Source organism: Botryllus schlosseri, chromosome 1 (genome assembly GCF_051294905.1).
Source record: "Botryllus schlosseri isolate E-star chromosome 1, Bs_hap1, whole genome shotgun sequence".
NCBI classification, from domain to species: Eukaryota; Metazoa; Chordata; class Ascidiacea; order Stolidobranchia; family Styelidae; genus Botryllus; species Botryllus schlosseri.
In genome coordinates, this window is record NC_137236.1 from 18756982 (window position 1) to 18781200 (window position 24219).

At 46.2% G+C, this 24219-nt stretch overlaps 29 non-coding genes and 32 pseudogenes across 29 annotated transcripts; all 61 read left to right on the forward strand.

Moving 5' to 3' along the window:
- The first annotated feature begins 259 nt into the window (after window positions 1-259).
- Window positions 260-379, forward strand: LOC145453975 (5S ribosomal RNA). Its single transcript, XR_013919991.1, has one exon. It is a non-coding gene; the product is annotated as a 5S ribosomal RNA (ribosomal RNA).
- Window positions 380-775: 396 nt separating this feature from the next.
- LOC145450807 (5S ribosomal RNA) lies at window positions 776-894 on the forward strand (annotated as a pseudogene).
- A 176-nt stretch (window positions 895-1070) lies between these two features.
- On the forward strand, window positions 1071-1189 carry LOC145454392 (5S ribosomal RNA; annotated as a pseudogene).
- Window positions 1190-1365: 176 nt separating this feature from the next.
- On the forward strand, window positions 1366-1474 carry LOC145451132 (5S ribosomal RNA; annotated as a pseudogene).
- Window positions 1475-1650: 176 nt separating this feature from the next.
- Window positions 1651-1769, forward strand: LOC145453569 (5S ribosomal RNA). Its single transcript, XR_013919827.1, has one exon. It is a non-coding gene; the product is annotated as a 5S ribosomal RNA (ribosomal RNA).
- Window positions 1770-1945: 176 nt separating this feature from the next.
- Window positions 1946-2064, forward strand: LOC145452510 (5S ribosomal RNA). Its single transcript, XR_013919405.1, has one exon. It is a non-coding gene; the product is annotated as a 5S ribosomal RNA (ribosomal RNA).
- Window positions 2065-2240: 176 nt separating this feature from the next.
- On the forward strand, window positions 2241-2360 carry LOC145450354 (5S ribosomal RNA; annotated as a pseudogene).
- A 394-nt stretch (window positions 2361-2754) lies between these two features.
- LOC145454540 (5S ribosomal RNA) lies at window positions 2755-2873 on the forward strand (annotated as a pseudogene).
- A 176-nt stretch (window positions 2874-3049) lies between these two features.
- Window positions 3050-3169, forward strand: LOC145450362 (5S ribosomal RNA; annotated as a pseudogene).
- A 394-nt stretch (window positions 3170-3563) lies between these two features.
- LOC145453491 (5S ribosomal RNA) lies at window positions 3564-3682 on the forward strand. The gene has a single exon (XR_013919797.1). It is a non-coding gene; the product is annotated as a 5S ribosomal RNA (ribosomal RNA).
- A 176-nt stretch (window positions 3683-3858) lies between these two features.
- LOC145453577 (5S ribosomal RNA) lies at window positions 3859-3977 on the forward strand. The gene has a single exon (XR_013919831.1). It is a non-coding gene; the product is annotated as a 5S ribosomal RNA (ribosomal RNA).
- Window positions 3978-4153: 176 nt separating this feature from the next.
- On the forward strand, window positions 4154-4272 carry LOC145452518 (5S ribosomal RNA). The gene has a single exon (XR_013919413.1). It is a non-coding gene; the product is annotated as a 5S ribosomal RNA (ribosomal RNA).
- Window positions 4273-4447: 175 nt separating this feature from the next.
- Window positions 4448-4566, forward strand: LOC145454347 (5S ribosomal RNA; annotated as a pseudogene).
- A 176-nt stretch (window positions 4567-4742) lies between these two features.
- Window positions 4743-4861, forward strand: LOC145452526 (5S ribosomal RNA). Its single transcript, XR_013919415.1, has one exon. It is a non-coding gene; the product is annotated as a 5S ribosomal RNA (ribosomal RNA).
- A 176-nt stretch (window positions 4862-5037) lies between these two features.
- Window positions 5038-5157, forward strand: LOC145450368 (5S ribosomal RNA; annotated as a pseudogene).
- Window positions 5158-5551: 394 nt separating this feature from the next.
- LOC145454546 (5S ribosomal RNA) lies at window positions 5552-5670 on the forward strand (annotated as a pseudogene).
- A 176-nt stretch (window positions 5671-5846) lies between these two features.
- On the forward strand, window positions 5847-5966 carry LOC145450371 (5S ribosomal RNA; annotated as a pseudogene).
- Window positions 5967-6360: 394 nt separating this feature from the next.
- Window positions 6361-6479, forward strand: LOC145454558 (5S ribosomal RNA; annotated as a pseudogene).
- A 175-nt stretch (window positions 6480-6654) lies between these two features.
- LOC145454354 (5S ribosomal RNA) lies at window positions 6655-6773 on the forward strand (annotated as a pseudogene).
- Window positions 6774-6949: 176 nt separating this feature from the next.
- Window positions 6950-7068, forward strand: LOC145452534 (5S ribosomal RNA). Its single transcript, XR_013919419.1, has one exon. It is a non-coding gene; the product is annotated as a 5S ribosomal RNA (ribosomal RNA).
- A 175-nt stretch (window positions 7069-7243) lies between these two features.
- LOC145454359 (5S ribosomal RNA) lies at window positions 7244-7362 on the forward strand (annotated as a pseudogene).
- Window positions 7363-7538: 176 nt separating this feature from the next.
- LOC145452541 (5S ribosomal RNA) lies at window positions 7539-7657 on the forward strand. Its single transcript, XR_013919422.1, has one exon. It is a non-coding gene; the product is annotated as a 5S ribosomal RNA (ribosomal RNA).
- A 176-nt stretch (window positions 7658-7833) lies between these two features.
- LOC145450378 (5S ribosomal RNA) lies at window positions 7834-7953 on the forward strand (annotated as a pseudogene).
- A 394-nt stretch (window positions 7954-8347) lies between these two features.
- LOC145454564 (5S ribosomal RNA) lies at window positions 8348-8466 on the forward strand (annotated as a pseudogene).
- Window positions 8467-8642: 176 nt separating this feature from the next.
- LOC145450793 (5S ribosomal RNA) lies at window positions 8643-8762 on the forward strand (annotated as a pseudogene).
- A 394-nt stretch (window positions 8763-9156) lies between these two features.
- LOC145454567 (5S ribosomal RNA) lies at window positions 9157-9275 on the forward strand (annotated as a pseudogene).
- Window positions 9276-9629: 354 nt separating this feature from the next.
- LOC145453195 (5S ribosomal RNA) lies at window positions 9630-9748 on the forward strand. The gene has a single exon (XR_013919654.1). It is a non-coding gene; the product is annotated as a 5S ribosomal RNA (ribosomal RNA).
- Window positions 9749-10104: 356 nt separating this feature from the next.
- On the forward strand, window positions 10105-10223 carry LOC145453296 (5S ribosomal RNA). The gene has a single exon (XR_013919701.1). It is a non-coding gene; the product is annotated as a 5S ribosomal RNA (ribosomal RNA).
- A 354-nt stretch (window positions 10224-10577) lies between these two features.
- LOC145450462 (5S ribosomal RNA) lies at window positions 10578-10697 on the forward strand (annotated as a pseudogene).
- Window positions 10698-11091: 394 nt separating this feature from the next.
- Window positions 11092-11210, forward strand: LOC145454569 (5S ribosomal RNA; annotated as a pseudogene).
- A 176-nt stretch (window positions 11211-11386) lies between these two features.
- On the forward strand, window positions 11387-11506 carry LOC145450383 (5S ribosomal RNA; annotated as a pseudogene).
- Window positions 11507-11900: 394 nt separating this feature from the next.
- On the forward strand, window positions 11901-12019 carry LOC145454576 (5S ribosomal RNA; annotated as a pseudogene).
- Window positions 12020-12373: 354 nt separating this feature from the next.
- Window positions 12374-12492, forward strand: LOC145453203 (5S ribosomal RNA). The gene has a single exon (XR_013919656.1). It is a non-coding gene; the product is annotated as a 5S ribosomal RNA (ribosomal RNA).
- A 356-nt stretch (window positions 12493-12848) lies between these two features.
- LOC145453308 (5S ribosomal RNA) lies at window positions 12849-12967 on the forward strand. Its single transcript, XR_013919705.1, has one exon. It is a non-coding gene; the product is annotated as a 5S ribosomal RNA (ribosomal RNA).
- A 354-nt stretch (window positions 12968-13321) lies between these two features.
- LOC145450469 (5S ribosomal RNA) lies at window positions 13322-13441 on the forward strand (annotated as a pseudogene).
- Window positions 13442-13835: 394 nt separating this feature from the next.
- On the forward strand, window positions 13836-13954 carry LOC145453499 (5S ribosomal RNA). The gene has a single exon (XR_013919798.1). It is a non-coding gene; the product is annotated as a 5S ribosomal RNA (ribosomal RNA).
- Window positions 13955-14309: 355 nt separating this feature from the next.
- On the forward strand, window positions 14310-14429 carry LOC145453981 (5S ribosomal RNA). Its single transcript, XR_013919993.1, has one exon. It is a non-coding gene; the product is annotated as a 5S ribosomal RNA (ribosomal RNA).
- Window positions 14430-14823: 394 nt separating this feature from the next.
- Window positions 14824-14942, forward strand: LOC145450545 (5S ribosomal RNA; annotated as a pseudogene).
- A 354-nt stretch (window positions 14943-15296) lies between these two features.
- LOC145453210 (5S ribosomal RNA) lies at window positions 15297-15415 on the forward strand. Its single transcript, XR_013919657.1, has one exon. It is a non-coding gene; the product is annotated as a 5S ribosomal RNA (ribosomal RNA).
- A 356-nt stretch (window positions 15416-15771) lies between these two features.
- LOC145452068 (5S ribosomal RNA) lies at window positions 15772-15890 on the forward strand. Its single transcript, XR_013919186.1, has one exon. It is a non-coding gene; the product is annotated as a 5S ribosomal RNA (ribosomal RNA).
- A 354-nt stretch (window positions 15891-16244) lies between these two features.
- Window positions 16245-16364, forward strand: LOC145453988 (5S ribosomal RNA). Its single transcript, XR_013920000.1, has one exon. It is a non-coding gene; the product is annotated as a 5S ribosomal RNA (ribosomal RNA).
- Window positions 16365-16760: 396 nt separating this feature from the next.
- Window positions 16761-16879, forward strand: LOC145454265 (5S ribosomal RNA; annotated as a pseudogene).
- Window positions 16880-17055: 176 nt separating this feature from the next.
- On the forward strand, window positions 17056-17174 carry LOC145452548 (5S ribosomal RNA). The gene has a single exon (XR_013919424.1). It is a non-coding gene; the product is annotated as a 5S ribosomal RNA (ribosomal RNA).
- Window positions 17175-17350: 176 nt separating this feature from the next.
- LOC145451514 (5S ribosomal RNA) lies at window positions 17351-17460 on the forward strand (annotated as a pseudogene).
- Window positions 17461-17854: 394 nt separating this feature from the next.
- Window positions 17855-17973, forward strand: LOC145453506 (5S ribosomal RNA). The gene has a single exon (XR_013919799.1). It is a non-coding gene; the product is annotated as a 5S ribosomal RNA (ribosomal RNA).
- Window positions 17974-18149: 176 nt separating this feature from the next.
- On the forward strand, window positions 18150-18268 carry LOC145453582 (5S ribosomal RNA). Its single transcript, XR_013919834.1, has one exon. It is a non-coding gene; the product is annotated as a 5S ribosomal RNA (ribosomal RNA).
- Window positions 18269-18622: 354 nt separating this feature from the next.
- On the forward strand, window positions 18623-18742 carry LOC145453992 (5S ribosomal RNA). Its single transcript, XR_013920001.1, has one exon. It is a non-coding gene; the product is annotated as a 5S ribosomal RNA (ribosomal RNA).
- A 396-nt stretch (window positions 18743-19138) lies between these two features.
- LOC145454278 (5S ribosomal RNA) lies at window positions 19139-19257 on the forward strand (annotated as a pseudogene).
- Window positions 19258-19433: 176 nt separating this feature from the next.
- LOC145452560 (5S ribosomal RNA) lies at window positions 19434-19552 on the forward strand. The gene has a single exon (XR_013919429.1). It is a non-coding gene; the product is annotated as a 5S ribosomal RNA (ribosomal RNA).
- A 176-nt stretch (window positions 19553-19728) lies between these two features.
- On the forward strand, window positions 19729-19838 carry LOC145451520 (5S ribosomal RNA; annotated as a pseudogene).
- Window positions 19839-20232: 394 nt separating this feature from the next.
- LOC145453513 (5S ribosomal RNA) lies at window positions 20233-20351 on the forward strand. The gene has a single exon (XR_013919800.1). It is a non-coding gene; the product is annotated as a 5S ribosomal RNA (ribosomal RNA).
- A 176-nt stretch (window positions 20352-20527) lies between these two features.
- LOC145453587 (5S ribosomal RNA) lies at window positions 20528-20646 on the forward strand. Its single transcript, XR_013919835.1, has one exon. It is a non-coding gene; the product is annotated as a 5S ribosomal RNA (ribosomal RNA).
- A 176-nt stretch (window positions 20647-20822) lies between these two features.
- LOC145452564 (5S ribosomal RNA) lies at window positions 20823-20941 on the forward strand. The gene has a single exon (XR_013919431.1). It is a non-coding gene; the product is annotated as a 5S ribosomal RNA (ribosomal RNA).
- A 175-nt stretch (window positions 20942-21116) lies between these two features.
- Window positions 21117-21235, forward strand: LOC145454366 (5S ribosomal RNA; annotated as a pseudogene).
- Window positions 21236-21411: 176 nt separating this feature from the next.
- Window positions 21412-21530, forward strand: LOC145452569 (5S ribosomal RNA). The gene has a single exon (XR_013919432.1). It is a non-coding gene; the product is annotated as a 5S ribosomal RNA (ribosomal RNA).
- Window positions 21531-21706: 176 nt separating this feature from the next.
- On the forward strand, window positions 21707-21826 carry LOC145450389 (5S ribosomal RNA; annotated as a pseudogene).
- A 394-nt stretch (window positions 21827-22220) lies between these two features.
- Window positions 22221-22339, forward strand: LOC145454582 (5S ribosomal RNA; annotated as a pseudogene).
- Window positions 22340-22515: 176 nt separating this feature from the next.
- On the forward strand, window positions 22516-22635 carry LOC145450393 (5S ribosomal RNA; annotated as a pseudogene).
- Window positions 22636-23029: 394 nt separating this feature from the next.
- LOC145454589 (5S ribosomal RNA) lies at window positions 23030-23148 on the forward strand (annotated as a pseudogene).
- A 354-nt stretch (window positions 23149-23502) lies between these two features.
- LOC145453214 (5S ribosomal RNA) lies at window positions 23503-23621 on the forward strand. Its single transcript, XR_013919659.1, has one exon. It is a non-coding gene; the product is annotated as a 5S ribosomal RNA (ribosomal RNA).
- Window positions 23622-23977: 356 nt separating this feature from the next.
- LOC145453314 (5S ribosomal RNA) lies at window positions 23978-24096 on the forward strand. The gene has a single exon (XR_013919718.1). It is a non-coding gene; the product is annotated as a 5S ribosomal RNA (ribosomal RNA).
- Window positions 24097-24219: the final 123 nt, after the last annotated feature.

Genomic DNA, 24219 nt, shown 5'->3' on the forward strand with positions numbered 1-24219 from the left:
TAACACATTTTCATGATATCGCAATCTCGTGCTGTTTTGACATGACGAAAATTCCAATAAAATAACTACTCTGACAGCGAGAGCTTACTTGTCTGTTTTTCGACCAGACACAAGAACAGAGCAGGACGACAATGATATTCGACTTCTAGTTGGTCAGAAAGTGCCTCGGCGCAATAAGACTATCTACTATTCTGGCGTCTCGTCGACAGCATGGCGACGGAAATTGTCACATAAAACGGCACAGATCGTAACCACTGTCGCCTACGACCATACCGCGTTGAATATACCCGATCTCGTCCGATCTCGGAAGTCAAGCAACGTTGGGCCCGGTTAGTACTTGCATGGGTGACCGGCTGGGAATACCGGGTGTAGGTAGGCGGCTTTTGCATTTTTTGTGCGCAAACTCGATCGTTTTGATTGCAACTGTTTTGTATGCGCACGTAGGCCTACGTACAACTATGATTGTCATCATTTGCTGGCCGCCGCTTATTTCAATTGGTAGTTATACTAGGCCTGACACATTGTCATTATATCGAAATCTCGTGCTGTTTTCACATGACGAAAAGTGCAATAAAATAACTACTCTGACAGCGAGAGCTTACTTGTGTGTTTGTCGACAAGATACAAGAACAGAGCAGGACGCCAATGATATTCGACCTCTAGTTGGTCAGAAAGTGCCTCGGCGCAATAAGACTATCTATACTATTCTGGCGTCTCGTCGACAGCATGGCGACGTAAATTGTCACTAAAAATGGCACAGATCGTAACCACTGTCGCCTACGACCATAACACGTTGAATATACCCGATCTCGTCCGATCTCGGAAGTCAAGCAATGTTTGGCCCGGTTAGTACTTGCATGGGTGACCGGCTGGGAATACCGGGTGTAGTAGGCGGCTTTTTCATTTTTTTCGCACAAACTCGATCAATTTGATCGCTGCGCTGTATTCACGTATGAAGTATCGCGCGAAATTTGTAATTGTAGTCGGCCTAACGCATTTTCATTATATCGCAATCGTCTTAGAGAAACGGACAATGTCACATAAAACGGCAGAAACTGTCACGATCTGTCGCCTGCGACCATACCACGTTGAATATACCCGATCTCGTCCGATCTCGGAAGTCAAGTAACGTTGGGCCCGGTTAGTACTTGCATGGGTGACTGGCTGGGAATACCGGGTGTAGTAGGCGGCTTTTTCATTTTTTTCGCACAAACTCGATCAATTTGATCGCTGCGCTGTATTCACGTATGAAGTATCGCGCGAAATTTGTAATTGTAGTCGGCCTAACGCATTTTCATTATATCGCAATCGTCTAAAAGAAACGGATAATGTCACATAAAACGGCAGAAACTGACACGATCTGTCGCCTACGACCATACCACGTTGAATATACCCGATCTCGGAAGTCAAGTAACGTTGGGCCCGGTTAGTACTTGCATGGGTGACCGGCTGGGAATACCGGGTGTAGTAGGCGGCTTTTTCATTTTTTTCGCACAAACTCGATCAATTTGATCGCTGCGCTGTATTCACGTATGAAGTATCGCGCGAAATTTGTAATTGTAGTCGGCCTAACGCATTTTCATTATATCGCAATCGTCTTAGAGAAACGGACAATGTCACATAAAACGGCAGAAACTGTCTCGATTTGTCGCCTACGACCATACCACGTTGAATATACCCGATCTCGTCCGCTCTCGGAAGTCAAGTAACGTTGGGCCCGGTTAGTACTTGAATGGGTGACCGGCTGGGAATACCGGGTGTAGTAGGCGGCTTTTTCATTTTTTTCGCACAAACTCGATCAATTTGATCGCTGCGCTGTATTCACGTATGAAGTATCGCGCGAAATTTGTAATTGTAGTCGGCCTAACGCATTTTCATTATATCGCAATCGTCTTAGAGAAACGGACAATGTCACATAAAACGGCAGAAACTGTCTCGATCTGTCGCCTACGACCATACCACGTTGAATATACCCGATCTCGTCCGATCTCGGAAGTCAAGTAACGTTGGGCCCGGTTAGTACTTGCATGGGTGACCGGCTGGGAATACCGGGTGTAGTAGGCGGCTTTTTCATTTTTTTCGCACAAACTCGATCAATTTGATCGCTGCGCTGTATTCACGTATGAAGTATCGCGCGAAATTTGTAATTGTAGTCGGCCTAACGAATTTTCATTATATCGCAATCGTCTTAGAGAAACGGACAATGTCACATAAAACGGCAGAAACTGTCTCGATCTGTCGCCTACGACCATACCACGTTGAATATACCCGATCTCGTCCGATCTCGGAAGTCAAGTAACGTTGGGCCCGGTTAGTACTTGCATGGGTGACCGGCTGGGAATACCGGGTGTAGGTAGGCGGCTTTTGCATTTTTTGTGCGCAAACTCGATCGTTTTGATTGCAACTGTTTTGTATGCGCACGTAGGCCTACGTACAACTATGATTGTCATCATTTGCTGGCCGCCGCTTATTTCAATTGGTAGTTATACTAGGCCTGACACATTGTCATTATATCGAAATCTCGTGCTGTTTTCACATGACGAAAAGTGCAATAAAATAACTACTCTGACAGCGAGAGCTTACTTGTGTGTTTGTCGACAAGATACAAGAACAGAGCAGGACGCCAATGATATTCGACCTCTAATTGGTCAGAAAGTGCCTCGGCGCAATAAGACTATCTACTATTCTGGCGTCTCGTCGACAGCATGGCGACGGAAATTGTCACATAAAACGGCACAGATCGTAACCACTGTCGCCTACGACCATACCACGTTGAATATACCCGATCTCGTCCGATCTCGGAAGTCGAGCAACGTTGGGCCCGGTTAGTACTTGCATGGGTGACCGGCTGGGAATACCGGGTGTAGTAGACGGCTTTTTCATTTTTTTCGCACAAACTCGATCAATTTGATCGCTGCGCTGTATTCACGTATGAAGTATCGCGCGAAATTTGTAATTGTAGTCGGCCTAACGCATTTTCATTATATCGCAATCGTCTTAGAGAAACGGACAATGTCACATAAAACGGCAGAAACTGTCTCGATCTGTCGCCTACGACCATACCACGTTGAATATACCCGATCTCGTCCGATCTCGGAAGTCAAGTAACGTTGGGCCCGGTTAGTACTTGCATGGGTGACCGGCTGGGAATACCGGGTGTAGGTAGGCGGCTTTTGCATTTTTTGTGCGCAAACTCGATCGTTTTGATTGCAACTGTTTTGTATGCGCACGTAGGCCTACGTACAACTATGATTGTCATCATTTGCTGGCCGCCGCTTATTTCAATTGGTAGTTATACTAGGCCTGACACATTGTCATTATATCGAAATCTCGTGCTGTTTTCACATGACGAAAAGTGCAATAAAATAACTACTCTGACAGCGAGAGCTTACTTGTGTGTTTGTCGACAAGATACAAGAACAGAGCAGGACGCCAATGATATTCGACCTCTAATTGGTCAGAAAGTGCCTCGGCGCAATAAGACTATCTACTATTCTGGCGTCTCGTCGACAGCATGGCGACGGAAATTGTCACATAAAACGGCACAGATCGTAACCACTGTCGCCTACGACCATACCACGTTGAATATACCCGATCTCGTCCGATCTCGGAAGTCGAGCAACGTTGGGCCCGGTTAGTACTTGCATGGGTGACCGGCTGGGAATACCGGGTGTAGTAGGCGGCTTTTTCATTTTTTTCGCACAAACTCGATCAATTTGATCGCTGCGCTGTATTCACGTATGAAGTATCGCGCGAAATTTGTAATTGTAGTCGGCCTAACGCATTTTCATTATATCGCAATCGTCTTAGAGAAACGGACAATGTCACATAAAACGGCAGAAACTGTCTCGATTTGTCGCCTACGACCATACCACGTTGAATATACCCGATCTCGTCCGCTCTCGGAAGTCAAGTAACGTTGGGCCCGGTTAGTACTTGAATGGGTGACCGGCTGGGAATACCGGGTGTAGTAGGCGGCTTTTTCATTTTTTTCGCACAAACTCGATCAATTTGATCGCTGCGCTGTATTCACGTATGAAGTATCGCGCGAAATTTGTAATTGTAGTCGGCCTAACGCATTTTCATTATATCGCAATCGTCTTAGAGAAACGGACAATGTCACATAAAACGGCAGAAACTGTCTCGATCTGTCGCCTACGACCATACCACGTTGAATATACCCGATCTCGTCCGATCTCGGAAGTCAAGTAACGTTGGGCCCGGTTAGTACTTGCATGGGTGACCGGCTGGGAATACCGGGTGTAGTAGGCGGCTTTTTCATTTTTTTCGCACAAACTCGATCAATTTGATCGCTGCGCTGTATTCACGTATGAAGTATCGCGCGAAATTTGTAATTGTAGTCGGCCTAACGCATTTTCATTATATCGCATCGTCTTAGAGAAACGGACAATGTCACATAAAACGGCAGAAACTGTCTCGATCTGTCGCCTACGACCATACCACGTTGAATATACCCGATCTCGTCCGATCTCGGAAGTCAAGTAACGTTGGGCACGGTTAGTACTTGCATGGGTGACCGGCTGGGAATACCGGGTGTAGTAGGCGGCTTTTTCATTTTTTTCGCACAAACTCGATCAATTTGATCGCTGCGCTGTATTCACGTATGAAGTATCGCGCGAAATTTGTAATTGTAGTCGGCCTAACGCATTTTCATTATATCGCAATCGTCTTAGAGAAACGGACAATGTCACATAAAACGGCAGAAACTGTCTCGATCTGTCGCCTACGACCATACCACGTTGAATATACCCGATCTCGTCCGATCTCGGAAGTCAAGTAACGTTGGGCCCGGTTAGTACTTGCATGGGTGACCGGCTGGGAATACCGGGTGTAGTAGGCGGCATTTTCATTTTTTTCGCACAAACTCGATCAATTTGATCGCTGCGCTGTATTCACGTATGAAGTATCGCGCGAAATTTGTAATTGTAGTCGGCCTAACGCATTTTCATTATATCGCAATCGTCTTAGAGAAACGGACAATGTCACATAAAACGGCAGAAACTGTCTCGATCTGTCGCCTACGACCATACCACGTTGAATATACCCGATCTCGTCCGATCTCGGAAGTCAAGTAACGTTGGGCCCGGTTAGTACTTGCATGGGTGACCGGCTGGGAATACCGGGTGTAGGTAGGCGGCTTTTGCATTTTTTGTGCGCAAACTCGATCGTTTTGATTGCAACTGTTTTGTATGCGCACGTAGGCCTACGTACAACTATGATTGTCATCATTTGCTGGCCGCCGCTTATTTCAATTGGTAGTTATACTAGGCCTGACACATTGTCATTATATCGAAATCTCGTGCTGTTTTCACATGACGAAAAGTGCAATAAAATAACTACTCTGACAGCGAGAGCTTACTTGTGTGTTTGTCGACAAGATACAAGAACAGAGCAGGACGCCAATGATATTCGACCTCTAATTGGTCAGAAAGTGCCTCGGCGCAATAAGACTATCTACTATTCTGGCGTCTCGTCGACAGCATGGCGACGGAAATTGTCACATAAAACGGCACAGATCGTAACCACTGTCGCCTACGACCATACCACGTTGAATATACCCGATCTCGTCCGATCTCGGAAGTCGAGCAACGTTGGGCCCGGTTAGTACTTGCATGGGTGACCGGCTGGGAATACCGGGTGTAGTAGACGGCTTTTTCATTTTTTTCGCACAAACTCGATCAATTTGATCGCTGCGCTGTATTCACGTATGAAGTATCGCGCGAAATTTGTAATTGTAGTCGGCCTAACGCATTTTCATTATATCGCAATCGTCTTAGAGAAACGGACAATGTCACATAAAACGGCAGAAACTGTCTCGATCTGTCGCCTACGACCATACCACGTTGAATATACCCGATCTCGTCCGATCTCGGAAGTCAAGTAACGTTGGGCCCGGTTAGTACTTGCATGGGTGACCGGCTGGGAATACCGGGTGTAGGTAGGCGGCTTTTGCATTTTTTGTGCGCAAACTCGATCGTTTTGATTGCAACTGTTTTGTATGCGCACGTAGGCCTAAGTACAACTATGATTGTCATCATTTGCTGGCCGCCGCTTATTTCAATTGGTAGTTATACTAGGCCTGACACATTGTCATTATATCGAAATCTCGTGCTGTTTTCACATGACGAAAAGTGCAATAAAATAACTACTCTGACAGCGAGAGCTTACTTGTGTGTTTGTCGACAAGATACAAGAACAGAGCAGGACGCCAATGATATTCGACCTCTAATTGGTCAGAAAGTGCCTCGGCGCAATAAGACTATCTACTATTCTGGCGTCTCGTCGACAGCATGGCGACGGAAATTGTCACATAAAACGGCACAGATCGTAACCACTGTCGCCTACGACCATACCACGTTGAATATACCCGATCTCGTCCGATCTCGGAAGTCGAGCAACGTTGGGCCCGGTTAGTACTTGCATGGGTGACCGGCTGGGAATACCGGGTGTAGTAGACGGCTTTTTCATTTTTTTCGCACAAACTCGATCAATTTGATCGCTGCGCTGTATTCACGTATGAAGTATCGCGCGAAATTTGTAATTGTAGTCGGCCTAACGCATTTTCATTATATCGCATCGTCTTAGAGAAACGGACAATGTCACATAAAACGGCAGAAACTGTCTCGATCTGTCGCCTACGACCATACCACGTTGAATATACCCGATCTCGTCCGATCTCGGAAGTCAAGTAACGTTGGGCACGGTTAGTACTTGCATGGGTGACCGGCTGGGAATACCGGGTGTAGTAGGCGGCTTTTTCATTTTTTTCGCACAAACTCGATCAATTTGATCGCTGCGCTGTATTCACGTATGAAGTATCGCGCGAAATTTGTAATTGTAGTCGGCCTAACGCATTTTCATTATATCGCAATCGTCTTAGAGAAACGGACAATGTCACATAAAACGGCAGAAACTGTCTCGATCTGTCGCCTACGACCATACCACGTTGAATATACCCGATCTCGTCCGATCTCGGAAGTCAAGTAACGTTGGGCCCGGTTAGTACTTGCATGGGTGACCGGCTGGGAATACCGGGTGTAGTAGGCGGCATTTTCATTTTTTTCGCACAAACTCGATCAATTTGATCGCTGCGCTGTATTCACGTATGAAGTATCGCGCGAAATTTGTAATTGTAGTCGGCCTAACGCATTTTCATTATATCGCATCGTCTTAGAGAAACGGACAATGTCACATAAAACGGCAGAAACTGTCTCGATCTGTCGCCTACGACCATACCACGTTGAATATACCCGATCTCGTCCGATCTCGGAAGTCAAGTAACGTTGGGCACGGTTAGTACTTGCATGGGTGACCGGCTGGGAATACCGGGTGTAGTAGGCGGCTTTTTAATTTTTTTCGCACAAACTCGATCAATTTGATCGCTGCGCTGTATTCACGTATGAAGTATCGCGCGAAATTTGTAATTGTAGTCGGCCTAACGCATTTTCATTATATCGCAATCGTCTTAGAGAAACGGACAATGTCACATAAAACGGCAGAAACTGTCTCGATCTGTCGCCTACGACCATACCACGTTGAATATACCCGATCTCGTCCGATCTCGGAAGTCAAGTAACGTTGGGCCCGGTTAGTACTTGCATGGGTGACCGGCTGGGAATACCGGGTGTAGTAGGCGGCATTTTCATTTTTTTCGCACAAACTCGATGAATTTGATCGCTGCGCTGTATTCACGTATGAAGTATCGCGCGAAATTTGTAATTGTAGTCGGCCTAACGCATTTTCATTATATCGCAATCGTCTTAGAGAAACGGACAATGTCACATAAAACGGCAGAAACTGTCTCGATCTGTCGCCTACGACCATACCACGTTGAATATACCCGATCTCGTCCGATCTCGGAAGTCAAGTAACGTTGGGCCCGGTTAGTACTTGCATGGGTGACCGGCTGGGAATACCGGGTGTAGGTAGGCGGCTTTTGCATTTTTTGTGCGCAAACTCGATCGTTTTGATTGCAACTGTTTTGTATGCGCACGTAGGCCTACGTACAACTATGATTGTCATCATTTGCTGGCCGCCGCTTATTTCAATTGGTAGTTATACTAGGCCTGACACATTGTCATTATATCGAAATCTCGTGCTGTTTTCACATGACGAAAAGTGCAATAAAATAACTACTCTGACAGCGAGAGCTTACTTGTGTGTTTGTCGACAAGATACAAGAACAGAGCAGGACGCCAATGATATTCGACCTCTAATTGGTCAGAAAGTGCCTCGGCGCAATAAGACTATCTACTATTCTGGCGTCTCGTCGACAGCATGGCGACGGAAATTGTCACATAAAACGGCACAGATCGTAACCACTGTCGCCTACGACCATACCACGTTGAATATACCCGATCTCGTCCGATCTCGGAAGTCGAGCAACGTTGGGCCCGGTTAGTACTTGCATGGGTGACCGGCTGGGAATACCGGGTGTAGTAGACGGCTTTTTCATTTTTTTCGCACAAACTCGATCAATTTGATCGCTGCGCTGTATTCACGTATGAAGTATCGCGCGAAATTTGTAATTGTAGTCGGCCTAACGCATTTTCATTATATCGCAATCGTCTTAGAGAAACGGACAATGTCACATAAAACGGCAGAAACTGTCTCGATCTGTCGCCTACGACCATACCACTTTGAATATACCCGATCTCGTCCGATCTCGGAAGTCAAGTAACGTTGGGCCCGGTTAGTACTTGCATGGGTGACCGGCTGGGAATACCGGGTGTAGGTAGGCGGCTTTTGCATTTTTTGTGCGCAAACTCGATCGTTTTGATTGCAACTGTTTTGTATGCGCACGTAGGCCTACGTACAACTATGATTGTCATCATTTGCTGGCCGCCGCTTATTTCAATTGGTAGTTATACTAGGCCTGACACATTGTCATTATATCGAAATCTCGTGCTGTTTTCACATGACGAAAAGTGCAATAAAATAACTACTCTGACAGCGAGAGCTTACTTGTGTGTTTGTCGACAAGATACAAGAACAGAGCAGGACGCCAATGATATTCGACCTCTAATTGGTCAGAAAGTGCCTCGGCGCAATAAGACTATCTACTATTCTGGCGTCTCGTCGACAGCATGGCGACGGAAATTGTCACATAAAACGGCACAGATCGTAACCACTGTCGCCTACGACCATACCACGTTGAATATACCCGATCTCGTCCGATCTCGGAAGTCGAGCAACGTTGGGCCCGGTTAGTACTTGCATGGGTGACCGGCTGGGAATACCGGGTGTAGTAGACGGCTTTTTCATTTTTTTCGCACAAACTCGATCAATTTGATCGCTGCGCTGTATTCACGTATGAAGTATCGCGCGAAATTTGTAATTGTAGTCGGCCTAACACATTTTCATGATATCGCAATCTCGTGCTGTTTTGACATGACGAAAATTCCAATAAAATAACTACTCTGACAGCGAGAGCTTACTTGTCTGTTTTTCGACCAGACACAAGAACAGAGCAGGACGCCAATGATATTCGACCTCTAGTTGGTCAGAAAGTGCCTCGGCGCAATAAGACTATCTACTATTCTGGCGTCTCGTCGACAGCATGGCGACGGAAATTGTCACATAAAACGGCACAGATCGTAACCACTGTCGCCTACGACCATACCACGTTGAATATACCCGATCTCGTCCGATCTCGGAAGTCAAGCAACGTTGGGCCCGGTTAGTACTTGCATGGGTGACCGGCTGGGAATACCGGGTGTAGTAGACGGCTTTTTCATTTTTTTCGCACAAACTCGATCAATTTGATCGCTGCGCTGTATTCACGTATGAAGTATCGCGCGAAATTTGTAATTGTAGTCGGCCTAACACATTTTCATGATATCGAAATCTCGTGCTGTTTTTACATGACGAAAATTCCAATAAAATAACTACTCTGACAGCGAGAGCTTACCTGTCTGTTTTTCGACCAGACACAAGAACAGAGCAGGACGCCAATGATATTCGACCTCTTGTTGGTCAGAAAGTGCCTCGGCGCAATAAGACTATCTATACTATTCTGGCGTCTCGTCGACAGCATGTCGACGGAAATTGTCACATAAAACGGCACAGATCGTAACCACTGTCGCCTACGACCATACCACGTTGAATATACCCGATCTCGTCCGATTTCGGAAGTCAAGCAACGTTGGGCCCGGTTAGTACTTGCATGGGTGACCGGCTGGGAATACCGGGTGTAGTAGGCGGCTTTTTCATTTTTTTCGCACAAACTCGATCAATTTGATCGCTGCGCTGTATTCACGTATGAAGTATCGCGCGAAATTTGTAATTGTAGTCGGCCTAACACATTTTCATGATATCGCAATCTCGTGCTGTTTTGACATGACGAAAATTCCAATAAAATAACTACTCTGACAGCGAGAGCTTACTTGTCTGTTTTTCGACCAGACACAAGAACAGAGCAGGACGACAATGATATTCGACTTCTAGTTGGTCAGAAAGTGCCTCGGCGCAATAAGACTATCTACTATTCTGGCGTCTCGTCGACAGCATGGCGACGGAAATTGTCACATAAAACGGCACAGATCGTAACCACTGTCGCCTACGACCATACCGCGTTGAATATACCCGATCTCGTCCGATCTCGGAAGTCAAGTAACGTTGGGCCCGGTTAGTACTTGCATGGGTGACCGGCTGGGAATACCGGGTGTAGGTAGGCGGCTTTTGCATTTTTTGTGCGCAAACTCGATCGTTTTGATTGCAACTGTTTTGTATGCGCACGTAGGCCTACGTACAACTATGATTGTCATCATTTGCTGGCCGCCGCTTATTTCAATTGGTAGTTATACTAGGCCTGACACATTGTCATTATATCGAAATCTCGTGCTGTTTTCACATGACGAAAAGTGCAATAAAATAACTACTCTGACAGCGAGAGCTTACTTGTGTGTTTGTCGACAAGATACAAGAACAGAGCAGGACGCCAATGATATTCGACCTCTAATTGGTCAGAAAGTGCCTCGGCGCAATAAGACTATCTACTATTCTGGCGTCTCGTCGACAGCATGGCGACGGAAATTGTCACATAAAACGGCACAGATCGTAACCACTGTCGCCTACGACCATACCACGTTGAATATACCCGATCTCGTCCGATCTCGGAAGTCGAGCAACGTTGGGCCCGGTTAGTACTTGCATGGGTGACCGGCTGGGAATACCGGGTGTAGTAGACGGCTTTTTCATTTTTTTCGCACAAACTCGATCAATTTGATCGCTGCGCTGTATTCACGTATGAAGTATCGCGCGAAATTTGTAATTGTAGTCGGCCTAACGCATTTTCATTATATCGCAATCGTCTTAGAGAAACGGACAATGTCACATAAAACGGCAGAAACTGTCTCGATCTGTCGCCTACGACCATACCACGTTGAATATACCCGATCTCGTCCGATCTCGGAAGTCAAGTAACGTTGGGCCCGGTTAGTACTTGCATGGGTGACCGGCTGGGAATACCGGGTGTAGGTAGGCGGCTTTTGCATTTTTTGTGCGCAAACTCGATCGTTTTGATTGCAACTGTTTTGTATGCGCACGTAGGCCTACGTACAACTATGATTGTCATCATTTGCTGGCCGCCGCTTATTTCAATTGGTAGTTATACTAGGCCTGACACATTGTCATTATATCGAAATCTCGTGCTGTTTTCACATGACGAAAAGTGCAATAAAATAACTACTCTGACAGCGAGAGCTTACTTGTGTGTTTGTCGACAAGATACAAGAACAGAGCAGGACGCCAATGATATTCGACCTCTAATTGGTCAGAAAGTGCCTCGGCGCAATAAGACTATCTACTATTCTGGCGTCTCGTCGACAGCATGGCGACGGAAATTGTCACATAAAACGGCACAGATCGTAACCACTGTCGCCTACGACCATACCACGTTGAATATACCCGATCTCGTCCGATCTCGGAAGTCGAGCAACGTTGGGCCCGGTTAGTACTTGCATGGGTGACCGGCTGGGAATACCGGGTGTAGTAGACGGCTTTTTCATTTTTTTCGCACAAACTCGATCAATTTGATCGCTGCGCTGTATTCACGTATGAAGTATCGCGCGAAATTTGTAATTGTAGTCGGCCTAACACATTTTCATGATATCGCAATCTCGTGCTGTTTTGACATGACGAAAATTCCAATAAAATAACTACTCTGACAGCGAGAGCTTACTTGTCTGTTTTTCGACCAGACACAAGAACAGAGCAGGACGCCAATGATATTCGACCTCTAGTTGGTCAGAAAGTGCCTCGGCGCAATAAGACTATCTACTATTCTGGCGTCTCGTCGACAGCATGGCGACGGAAATTGTCACATAAAACGGCACAGATCGTAACCACTGTCGCCTACGACCATACCACGTTGAATATACCCGATCTCGTCCGATCTCGGAAGTCAAGCAACGTTGGGCCCGGTTAGTACTTGCATGGGTGACCGGCTGGGAATACCGGGTGTAGTAGACGGCTTTTTCATTTTTTTCGCACAAACTCGATCAATTTGATCGCTGCGCTGTATTCACGTATGAAGTATCGCGCGAAATTTGTAATTGTAGTCGGCCTAACACATTTTCATGATATCGAAATCTCGTGCTGTTTTTACATGACGAAAATTCCAATAAAATAACTACTCTGACATCGAGAGCTTACTTGTCTGTTTTTCGACCAGACACAAGAACAGAGCAGGACGCCAATGATATTCGACCTCTTGTTGGTCAGAAAGTGCCTCGGCGCAATAAGACTATCTATACTATTCTGGCGTCTCGTCGACAGCATGTCGACGGAAATTGTCACATAAAACGGCACAGATCGTAACCACTGTCGCCTACGACCATACCACGTTGAATATACCCGATCTCGTCCGATTTCGGAAGTCAAGCAACGTTGGGCCCGGTTAGTACTTGCATGGGTGACCGGCTGGGAATACCGGGTGTAGTAGGCGGCTTTTTCATTTTTTTCGCACAAACTCGATCAATTTGATCGCTGCGCTGTATTCACGTATGAAGTATCGCGCGAAATTTGTAATTGTAGTCGGCCTAACACATTTTCATGATATCGCAATCTCGTGCTGTTTTGACATGACGAAAATTCCAATAAAATAACTACTCTGACAGCGAGAGCTTACTTGTCTGTTTTTCGACCAGACACAAGAACAGAGCAGGACGACAATGATATTCGACTTCTAGTTGGTCAGAAAGTGCCTCGGCGCAATAAGACTATCTACTATTCTGGCGTCTCGTCGACAGCATGGCGACGGAAATTGTCACATAAAACGGCACAGATCGTAACCACTGTCGCCTACGACCATACCGCGTTGAATATACCCGATCTCGTCCGATCTCGGAAGTCAAGTAACGTTGGGCCCGGTTAGTACTTGCATGGGTGACCGGCTGGGAATACCGGGTGTAGGTAGGCGGCTTTTGCATTTTTTGTGCGCAAACTCGATCGTTTTGATTGCAACTGTTTTGTATGCGCACGTAGGCCTACGTACAACTATGATTGTCATCATTTGCTGGCCGCCGCTTATTTCAATTGGTAGTTATACTAGGCCTGACACATTGTCATTATATCGAAATCTCGTGCTGTTTTCACATGACGAAAAGTGCAATAAAATAACTACTCTGACAGCGAGAGCTTACTTGTGTGTTTGTCGACAAGATACAAGAACTCAGCAGGACGCCAATGATATTCGACCTCTAATTGGTCAGAAAGTGCCTCGGCGCAATAAGACTATCTACTATTCTGGCGTCTCGTCGACAGCATGGCGACGGAAATTGTCACATAAAACGGCACAGATCGTAACCACTGTCGCCTACGACCATACCACGTTGAATATACCCGATCTCGTCCGATCTCGGAAGTCGAGCAACGTTGGGCCCGGTTAGTACTTGCATGGGTGACCGGCTGGGAATACCGGGTGTAGTAGGCGGCTTTTTCATTTTTTTTCGCACAAACTCGATCAATTTGATCGCTGCGCTGTATTCACGTATGAAGTATCGCGCGAAATTTGTAATTGTAGTCGGCCTAACACATTTTCATGATATCGCAATCTCGTGCTGTTTTGACATGACGAAAATTCCAATAAAATAACTACTCTGACAGCGAGAGCTTACTTGTCTGTTTTTGGACCAGACACAAGAACAGAGCAGGACGCCAATGATATTCGACTTCTAGTTGGTCAGAAAGTGCCTCGGCGCAATAAGACTATCTACTATTCTGGCGTCTCGTCGACAGCATGGCGACGGAAATTGTCACATAAAACGGCACAGATCGTAACCACTGTCGCCTACGACCATACCGCGTTGAATATACCCGATCTCGTCCGATCTCGGAAGTCAAGCAACGTTGGGCCCGGTTAGTACTTGCATGGGTGACCGGCTGGGAATACCGGGTGTAGGTAGGCGGCTTTTGCATTTTTTGTGCGCAAACTCGATCGTTTTGATTGCAACTGTTTTGTATGCGCACGTAGGCCTACGTACAACTATGATTGTCATCATTTGCTGGCCGCCGCTTATTTCAATTGGTAGTTATACTAGGCCTGACACATTGTCATTATATCGAAATCTCGTGCTGTTTTCACATGACGAAAAGTGCAATAAAATAACTACTCTGACAGCGAGAGCTTACTTGTGTGTTTGTCGACAAGATACAAGAACAGAGCAGGACGCCAATGATATTCGACCTCTAATTGGTCAGAAAGTGCCTCGGCGCAATAAGACTATCTACTATTCTGGCGTCTCGTCGACAGCATGGCGACGGAAATTGTCACATAAAACGGCACAGATCGTAACCACTGTCGCCTACGACCATACCACGTTGAATATACCCGATCTCGTCCGATCTCGGTAGTCGAGCAACGTTGGGCCCGGTTAGTACTTGCATGGGTGACCGGCTGGGAATACCGGGTGTAGTAGACGGCTTTTTCATTTTTTTCGCACAAACTCGATCAATTTGATCGCTGCGCTGTATTCACGTATGAAGTATCGCGCGAAATTTGTAATTGTAGTCGGCCTAACACATTTTCATGATATCGCAATCTCGTGCTGTTTTGACATGACGAAAATTCCAATAAAATAACTACTCTGACAGCGAGAGCTTACTTGTCTGTTTTTCGACCAGACACAAGAACAGAGCAGGACGCCAATGATATTCGACCTCTAGTTGGTCAGAAAGTGCCTCGGCGCAATAAGACTATCTACTATTCTGGCGTCTCGTCGACAGCATGGCGACGGAAATTGTCACATAAAACGGCACAGATCGTAACCACTGTCGCCTACGACCATACCACGTTGAATATACCCGATCTCGTCCGATCTCGGAAGTCAAGCAACGTTGGGCCCGGTTAGTACTTGCATGGGTGACCGGCTGGGAATACCGGGTGTAGTAGACGGCTTTTTCATTTTTTTCGCACAAACTCGATCAATTTGATCGCTGCGCTGTATTCACGTATGAAGTATCGCGCGAAATTTGTAATTGTAGTCGGCCTAACACATTTTCATGATATCGAAATCTCGTGCTGTTTTTACATGACGAAAATTCCAATAAAATAACTACTCTGACAGCGAGAGCTTACTTGTCTGTTTTTCGACCAGACACAAGAACAGAGCAGGACGCCAATGATATTCGACCTCTTGTTGGTCAGAAAGTGCCTCGGCGCAATAAGACTATCTATACTATTCTGGCGTCTCGTCGACAGCATGGCGACGGAAATTGTCACATAAAACGGCACAGATCGTAACCACTGTCGCCTACGACCATACCACGTTGAATATACCCGATCTCGTCCGATCTCGGAAGTCAAGCAACGTTGGGCCCGGTTAGTACTTGCATGGGTGACCGGCTGGGAATACCGGGTGTAGTAGGCGGCTTTTTCATTTTTTTCGCACAAACTCGATCAATTTGATCGCTGCGCTGTATTCACGTATGAAGTATCGCGCGAAATTTGTAATTGTAGTCGGCCTAACACATTTTCATGATATCGCAATCTCGTGCTGTTTTGACATGACGAAAATTCCAATAAAATAACTACTCTGACAGCGAGAGCTTACTTGTCTGTTTTTCGACCAGACACAAGAACAGAGCAGGACGACAATGATATTCGACTTCTAGTTGGTCAGAAAGTGCCTCGGCGCAATAAGACTATCTACTATTCTGGCGTCTCGTCGATAGCATGGCGACGGAAATTGTCACATAAAACGGCACAGATCGTAACCACTGTCGCCTACGACCATACCGCGTTGAATATACCCGATCTCGTCCGATCTCGGAAGTCAAGCAACGTTGGGCCCGGTTAGTACTTGCATGGGTGACCGGCTGGGAATACCGGGTGTAGGTAGGCGGCTTTTGCATTTTTTGTGCGCAAACTCGATCGTTTTGATTGCAACTGTTTTGTATGCGCACGTAGGCCTACGTACAACTATGATTGTCATCATTTGCTGGCCGCCGCTTATTTCAATTGGTAGTTATACTAGGCCTGACACATTGTCATTATATCGAAATCTCGTGCTGTTTTCACATGACGAAAAGTGCAATAAAATAACTACTCTGACAGCGAGAGCATACTTGTGTGTTTGTCGACAAGATACAAGAACAGAGCAGGACGCCAATGATATTCGACCTCTAGTTGGTCAGAAAGTGCCTCGGCGCAATAAGACTATCTATACTATTCTGGCGTCTCGTCGACAGCATGGCGACGTAAATTGTCACTAAAAACGGCACAGATCGTAACCACTGTCGCCTACGACCATACCACGTTGAATATACCCGATCTCGTCCGATCTCGGAAGTCAAGCAATGTTTGGCCCGGTTAGTACTTGCATGGGTGACCGGCTGGGAATACCGGGTGTAGTAGGCGGCTTTTTCATTTTTTTCGCACAAACTCGATCAATTTGATCGCTGCGCTGTATTCACGTATGAAGTATCGCGCGAAATTTGTAATTGTAGTCGGCCTAACGCATTTTCATTATATCGCAATCGTCTTAGAGAAACGGACAATGTCACATAAAACGGCAGAAACTGTCACGATCTGTCGCCTACGACCATACCACGTTGAATATACCCGATCTCGTCCGATCTCGGAAGTCAAGTAACGTTGGGCCCGGTTAGTACTTGCATGGGTGACCGGCTGGGAATACCGGGTGTAGTAGGCGGCTTTTTCATTTTTTTCGCACAAACTCGATCAATTTGATCGCTGCGCTGTATTCACGTATGAAGTATCGCGCGAAATTTGTAATTGTAGTCGGCCTAACGCATTTTCATTATATCGCAATCGTCTAAAAGAAACGGATAATGTCACATAAAACGGCAGAAACTGACACGATCTGTCGCCTACGACCATACCACGTTGAATATACCCGATCTCGGAAGTCAAGTAACGTTGGGCCCGGTTAGTACTTGCATGGGTGACCGGCTGGGAATACCGGGTGTAGGTAGGCGGCTTTTGCATTTTTTGTGCGCAAACTCGATCGTTTTGATTGCAACTGTTTTGTATGCGCACGTAGGCCTACGTACAACTATGATTGTCATCATTTGCTGGCCGCCGCTTATTTCAATTGGTAGTTATACTAGGCCTGACACATTGTCATTATATCGAAATCTCGTGCTGTTTTCACATGACGAAAAGTGCAATAAAATAACTACTCTGACAGCGAGAGCTTACTTGTGTGTTTGTCGACAAGATACAAGAACAGAGCAGGACGCCAATGATATTCGACCTCTAATTGGTCAGAAAGTGCCTCGGCGCAATAAGACTATCTACTATTCTGGCGTCTCGTCGACAGCATGGCGACGGAAATTGTCACATAAAACGGCACAGATCGTAACCACTGTCGCCTACGACCATACCACGTTGAATATACCCGATCTCGTCCGATCTCGGAAGTCGAGCAACGTTGGGCCCGGTTAGTACTTGCATGGGTGACCGGCTGGGAATACCGGGTGTAGTAGGCGGCTTTTTCATTTTTTTCGCACAAACTCGATCAATTTGATCGCTGCGCTGTATTCACGTATGAAGTATCGCGCGAAATTTGTAATTGTAGTCGGCCTAACGCATTTTCATTATATCGCAATCGTCTTAGAGAAACGGACAATGTCACATAAAACGGCAGAAACTGTCTCGATTTGTCGCCTACGACCATACCACGTTGAATATACCCGATCTCGTCCGCTCTCGGAAGTCAAGTAACGTTGGGCCCGGTTAGTACTTGAATGGGTGACCGGCTGGGAATACCGGGTGTAGTAGGCGGCTTTTTCATTTTTTTCGCACAAACTCGATCAATTTGATCGCTGCGCTGTATTCACGTATGAAGTATCGCGCGAAATTTGTAATTGTAGTCGGCCTAACACATTTTCATGATATCGCAATCTCGTGCTGTTTTGACATGACGAAAATTCCAATAAAATAACTACTCTGACAGCGAGAGCTTACTTGTCTGTTTTTCGACCAGACACAAGAACAGAGCAGGACGACAATGATATTCGACTTCTAGTTGGTCAGAAAGTGCCTCGGCGCAATAAGACTATCTACTATTCTGGCGTCTCGTCGACAGCATGGCGACGGAAATTGTCACATAAAACGGCACAGATCGTAACCACTGTCGCCTACGACCATACCGCGTTGAATATACCCGATCTCGTCCGATCTCGGAAGTCAAGCAACGTTGGGCCCGGTTAGTACTTGCATGGGTGACCGGCTGGGAATACCGGGTGTAGGTAGGCGGCTTTTGCATTTTTTGTGCGCAAACTCGATCGTTTTGATTGCAACTGTTTTGTATGCGCACGTAGGCCTACGTACAACTATGATTGTCATCATTTGCTGGCCGCCGCTTATTTCAATTGGTAGTTATACTAGGCCTGACACATTGTCATTATATCGAAATCTCGTGCTGTTTTCACATGACGAAAAGTGCAATAAAATAACTACTCTGACAGCGAGAGCATACTTGTGTGTTTGTCGACAAGATACAAGAACAGAGCAGGACGCCAATGATATTCGACCTCTAGTTGGTCAGAAAGTGCCTCGGCGCAATAAGACTATCTATACTATTCTGGCGTCTCGTCGACAGCATGGCGACGTAAATTGTCACTAAAAACGGCACAGATCGTAACCACTGTCGCCTACGACCATACCACGTTGAATATACCCGATCTCGTCCGATCTCGGAAGTCAAGCAATGTTTGGCCCGGTTAGTACTTGCATGGGTGACCGGCTGGGAATACCGGGTGTAGTAGGCGGCTTTTTCATTTTTTTCGCACAAACTCGATCAATTTGATCGCTGCGCTGTATTCACGTATGAAGTATCGCGCGAAATTTGTAATTGTAGTCGGCCTAACGCATTTTCATTATATCGCAATCGTCTTAGAGAAACGGACAATGTCACATAAAACGGCAGAAACTGTCACGATCTGTCGCCTACGACCATACCACGTTGAATATACCCGATCTCGTCCGATCTCGGAAGTCAAGTAACGTTGGGCCCGGTTAGTACTTGCATGGGTGACCGGCTGGGAATACCGGGTGTAGTAGGCGGCTTTTTCATTTTTTTCGCACAAACTCGATCAATTTGATCGCTGCGCTGTATTCACGTATGAAGTATCGCGCGAAATTTGTAATTGTAGTCGGCCTAACGCATTTTCATTATATCGCAATCGTCTAAAAGAAACGGATAATGTCACATAAAACGGCAGAAACTGACACGATCTGTCGCCTACGACCATACCACGTTGAATATACCCGATCTCGGAAGTCAAGTAACGTTGGGCCCGGTTAGTACTTGCATGGGTGACCGGCTGGGAATACCGGGTGTAGGTAGGCGGCTTTTGCATTTTTTGTGCGCAAACTCGATCGTTTTGATTGCAACTGTTTTGTATGCGCACGTAGGCCTACGTACAACTATGATTGTCATCATTTGCTGGCCGCCGCTTATTTCAATTGGTAGTTATACTAGGCCTGACACATTGTCATTATATCGAAATCTCGTGCTGTTTTCACATGACGAAAAGTGCAATAAAATAACTACTCTGACAGCGAGAGCTTACTTGTGTGTTTGTCGACAAGATACAAGAACAGAGCAGGACGCCAATGATATTCGACCTCTAATTGGTCAGAAAGTGCCTCGGCGCAATAAGACTATCTACTATTCTGGCGTCTCGTCGACAGCATGGCGACGGAAATTGTCACATAAAACGGCACAGATCGTAACCACTGTCGCCTACGACCATACCACGTTGAATATACCCGATCTCGTCCGATCTCGGAAGTCGAGCAACGTTGGGCCCGGTTAGTACTTGCATGGGTGACCGGCTGGGAATACCGGGTGTAGTAGGCGGCTTTTTCATTTTTTTCGCACAAACTCGATCAATTTGATCGCTGCGCTGTATTCACGTATGAAGTATCGCGCGAAATTTGTAATTGTAGTCGGCCTAACGCATTTTCATTATATCGCAATCGTCTTAGAGAAACGGACAATGTCACATAAAACGGCAGAAACTGTCTCGATTTGTCGCCTACGACCATACCACGTTGAATATACCCGATCTCGTCCGCTCTCGGAAGTCAAGTAACGTTGGGCCCGGTTAGTACTTGAATGGGTGACCGGCTGGGAATACCGGGTGTAGTAGGCGGCTTTTTCATTTTTTTCGCACAAACTCGATCAATTTGATCGCTGCGCTGTATTCACGTATGAAGTATCGCGCGAAATTTGTAATTGTAGTCGGCCTAACGCATTTTCATTATATCGCAATCGTCTTAGAGAAACGGACAATGTCACATAAAACGGCAGAAACTGTCTCGATCTGTCGCCTACGACCATACCACGTTGAATATACCCGATCTCGTCCGATCTCGGAAGTCAAGTAACGTTGGGCCCGGTTAGTACTTGCATGGGTGACCGGCTGGGAATACCGGGTGTAGTAGGCGGCTTTTTCATTTTTTTCGCACAAACTCGATCAATTTGATCGCTGCGCTGTATTCACGTATGAAGTATCGCGCGAAATTTGTAATTGTAGTCGGCCTAACGCATTTTCATTATATCGCATCGTCTTAGAGAAACGGACAATGTCACATAAAACGGCAGAAACTGTCTCGATCTGTCGCCTACGACCATACCACGTTGAATATACCCGATCTCGTCCGATCTCGGAAGTCAAGTAACGTTGGGCACGGTTAGTACTTGCATGGGTGACCGGCTGGGAATACCGGGTGTAGTAGGCGGCTTTTTCATTTTTTTCGCACAAACTCGATCAATTTGATCGCTGCGCTGTATTCACGTATGAAGTATCGCGCGAAATTTGTAATTGTAGTCGGCCTAACGCATTTTCATTATATCGCAATCGTCTTAGAGAAACGGACAATGTCACATAAAACGGCAGAAACTGTCTCGATCTGTCGCCTACGACCATACCACGTTGAATATACCCGATCTCGTCCGATCTCGGAAGTCAAGTAACGTTGGGCCCGGTTAGTACTTGCATGGGTGACCGGCTGGGAATACCGGGTGTAGTAGGCGGCATTTTCATTTTTTTCGCACAAACTCGATCAATTTGATCGCTGCGCTGTATTCACGTATGAAGTATCGCGCGAAATTTGTAATTGTAGTCGGCCTAACGCATTTTCATTATATCGCAATCGTCTTAGAGAAACGGACAATGTCACATAAAACGGCAGAAACTGTCTCGATCTGTCGCCTACGACCATACCACGTTGAATATACCCGATCTCGTCCGATCTCGGAAGTCAAGTAACGTTGGGCCCGGTTAGTACTTGCATGGGTGACCGGCTGGGAATACCGGGTGTAGGTAGGCGGCTTTTGCATTTTTTGTGCGCAAACTCGATCGTTTTGATTGCAACTGTTTTGTATGCGCACGTAGGCCTACGTACAACTATGATTGTCATCATTTGCTGGCCGCCGCTTATTTCAATTGGTAGTTATACTAGGCCTGACACATTGTCATTATATCGAAATCTCGTGCTGTTTTCACATGACGAAAAGTGCAATAAAATAACTACTCTGACAGCGAGAGCTTACTTGTGTGTTTGTCGACAAGATACAAGAACAGAGCAGGACGCCAATGATATTCGACCTCTAATTGGTCAGAAAGTGCCTCGGCGCAATAAGACTATCTACTATTCTGGCGTCTCGTCGACAGCATGGCGACGGAAATTGTCACATAAAACGGCACAGATCGTAACCACTGTCGCCTACGACCATACCACGTTGAATATACCCGATCTCGTCCGATCTCGGAAGTCGAGCAACGTTGGGCCCGGTTAGTACTTGCATGGGTGACCGGCTGGGAATACCGGGTGTAGTAGACGGCTTTTTCATTTTTTTCGCACAAACTCGATCAATTTGATCGCTGCGCTGTATTCACGTATGAAGTATCGCGCGAAATTTGTAATTGTAGTCGGCCTAACGCATTTTCATTATATCGCAATCGTCTTAGAGAAACGGACAATGTCACATAAAACGGCAGAAACTGTCTCGATCTGTCGCCTACGACCATACCACGTTGAATATACCCGATCTCGTCCGATCTCGGAAGTCAAGTAACGTTGGGCCCGGTTAGTACTTGCATGGGTGACCGGCTGGGAATACCGGGTGTAGGTAGGCGGCTTTTGCATTTTTTGTGCGCAAACTCGATCGTTTTGATTGCAACTGTTTTGTATGCGCACGTAGGCCTACGTACAACTATGATTGTCATCATTTGCTGGCCGCCGCTTATTTCAATTGGTAGTTATACTAGGCCTGACACATTGTCATTATATCGAAATCTCGTGCTGTTTTCACATGACGAAAAGTGCAATAAAATAACTACTCTGACAGCGAGAGCTTACTTGTGTGTTTGTCGACAAGATACAAGAACAGAGCAGGACGCCAATGATATTCGACCTCTAATTGGTCAGAAAGTGCCTCGGCGCAATAAGACTATCTACTATTCTGGCGTCTCGTCGACAGCATGGCGACGGAAATTGTCACATAAAACGGCACAGATCGTAACCACTGTCGCCTACGACCATACCACGTTGAATATACCCGATCTCGTCCGATCTCGGAAGTCGAGCAACGTTGGGCCCGGTTAGTACTTGCATGGGTGACCGGCTGGGAATACCGGGTGTAGTAGACGGCTTTTTCATTTTTTTCGCACAAACTCGATCAATTTGATCGCTGCGCTGTATTCACGTATGAAGTATCGCGCGAAATTTGTAATTGTAGTCGGCCTAACACATTTTCATGATATCGCAATCTCGTGCTGTTTTGACATGACGAAAATTCCAATAAAATAACTACTCTGACAGCGAGAGCTTACTTGTCTGTTTTTCGACCAGACACAAGAACAGAGCAGGACGCCAATGATATTCGACCTCTAGTTGGTCAGAAAGTGCCTCGGCGCAATAAGACTATCTACTATTCTGGCGTCTCGTCGACAGCATGGCGACGGAAATTGTCACATAAAACGGCACAGATCGTAACCACTGTCGCCTACGACCATACCACGTTGAATATACCCGATCTCGTCCGATCTCGGAAGTCAAGCAACGTTGGGCCCGGTTAGTACTTGCATGGGTGACCGGCTGGGAATACCGGGTGTAGTAGACGGCTTTTTCATTTTTTTCGCACAAACTCGATCAATTTGATCGCTGCGCTGTATTCACGTATGAAGTATCGCGCGAAATTTGTAATTGTAGTCGGCCTAACACATTTTCATGATATCGAAATCTCGTGCTGTTTTTACATGACGAAAATTCCAATAAAATAACTACTCTGACAGCGAGAGCTTACTTGTCTGTTTTTCGACCAGACACAAGAACAGAGCAGGACGCCAATGATATTCGACCTCTTGTTGGTCAGAAAGTGCCTCGGCGCAATAAGACTATCTATACTATTCTGGCGTCTCGTCGACAGCATGTCGACGGAAATTGTCACATAAAACGGCACAGATCGTAACCACTGTCGCCTACGACCATACCACGTTGAATATACCCGATCTCGTCCGATTTCGGAAGTCAAGCAACGTTGGGCCCGGTTAGTACTTGCATGGGTGACCGGCTGGGAATACCGGGTGTAGTAGGCGGCTTTTTCATTTTTTTCGCACAAACTCGATCAATTTGATCGCTGCGCTGTATTCACGTATGAAGTATCGCGCGAAATTTGTAATTGTAGTCGGCCTAACACATTTTCATGATATCGCAATCTC